This window comes from Meriones unguiculatus, chromosome 12 (genome assembly GCF_030254825.1).
Source record: "Meriones unguiculatus strain TT.TT164.6M chromosome 12, Bangor_MerUng_6.1, whole genome shotgun sequence".
NCBI lineage: Eukaryota > Metazoa > Chordata > Mammalia > Rodentia > Muridae > Meriones > Meriones unguiculatus.
Genome location: NC_083360.1, coordinates 66,846,971 through 66,848,411, shown reverse-complemented (window position 1 = coordinate 66,848,411; position 1,441 = coordinate 66,846,971).

Genomic DNA, 1,441 nt, shown 5'->3' with positions numbered 1-1,441 from the left:
GTTCTAGCATATTTTTTTGAGGAATCTTCACACTGTTTTCTATAATGATTGTAAAACTTCCTATCTCCATCAACAGTGCACATCTTTCCATCTCTACCTCAGTGGTGGCTTGAATGGGTATGGCCCCCATACATTCATGTGTTTGAATGTTTGGCCCATGGGGAGTGACACTATAGGAGGTGTGGCCTTGGTGGAGTGGGTGTGGCTTTGGTGGAGGAAGTGTGTCACTGTGGGGGCGGGCTTGGAAATCTCCTATGCTCACCAAGCTCCACCCAGCGTGAAACAGTCTCCTTCTGCTGCCTGCAGATCAAGATGTAGAACTTTGCGCTCCCTCTCCAGCACCATGTCTATATGCGTGCTGCCATACTTCCCTCTATAATGATAATAGACTAAACCTCTGAAACTGTAAGCCAGACCCTATTAAATGCTTTTCTTTATAAACGTTGTCTTGGTCATAGTGTCTTTTCACAGCAGTAAAACCCTAAGGCCACATTCTTTTCAACACATCTCTCATCACTTTCGATATCTATTTGAACAGATGCATAGTGATGTCTAATTGTGGTTGCAATTTATCTCTCTGATCATCACTGATGTCATGCGTGTTTCATGTATTGCTATCCGTTGGTATGCTTTATTTTGAAAAAAAAAAAAAAAAATTCAGCTCCTTGTCCGTATTCTAATGCAGTTGTTTTCTTGGTTTTGATCTGACTGATTTTAAACCTTTGATATTTAAACTCTTTACCAAACGCGTGATTTATAAATATTTTCTCCCATTCCATATCTACATGCCTCTCAACCACTCTGTTGACCATTTCTGTTGCTTTGCAGAAGCTTTTTAGTTAAACAAGGCTTGAGTACTTCTGAACAAGCACCCACCAACGTAGATGTAGGTGAGCCCAAGCTCGCATTCTTTAAATCCCTGTTCTGCTCACTTTTGATTTTACACTGAAGCCACTCAACACTCCTTCTTCCCAGGCCTGCCTCTGAATCTCAGGACCAGTTTTTGACCTTATACACATCTCAAGTCTGTGCTTTCAGTGCAGTGGAGTCTCTTCATCTTCTGAAGTGTCCTCCATCCGTCCTTCGAGTCTCCTGAAGTCTTCCATTCTTCAAGCAAGTGCACTCCATTCATAAATCAGTTTCTGTTAGCATTAGCTCCAAAGTATAGGCCCATTCTATGAGAGCTTTTGTTCTCAAAGACACTGGGAAATGGTAATTATTCAAAGTGTAAAAAGTGCCTTTGCTACTGCCTTCTCAGAACCGTCAATAGAGGACAAAGGAGGAGTCCTGGTGTTTCTGAAGAAGACAATGTGGAATGTATTTCTTCACTGCATGCTCACCCCAACCTTTCTGGCTTCTTTTTTATATTTATGCTCCATAACACAAAATGGGACACTTATTAATGCAATGTCTAACTTTCTCTTTCCAGCTGCTGAAGTCC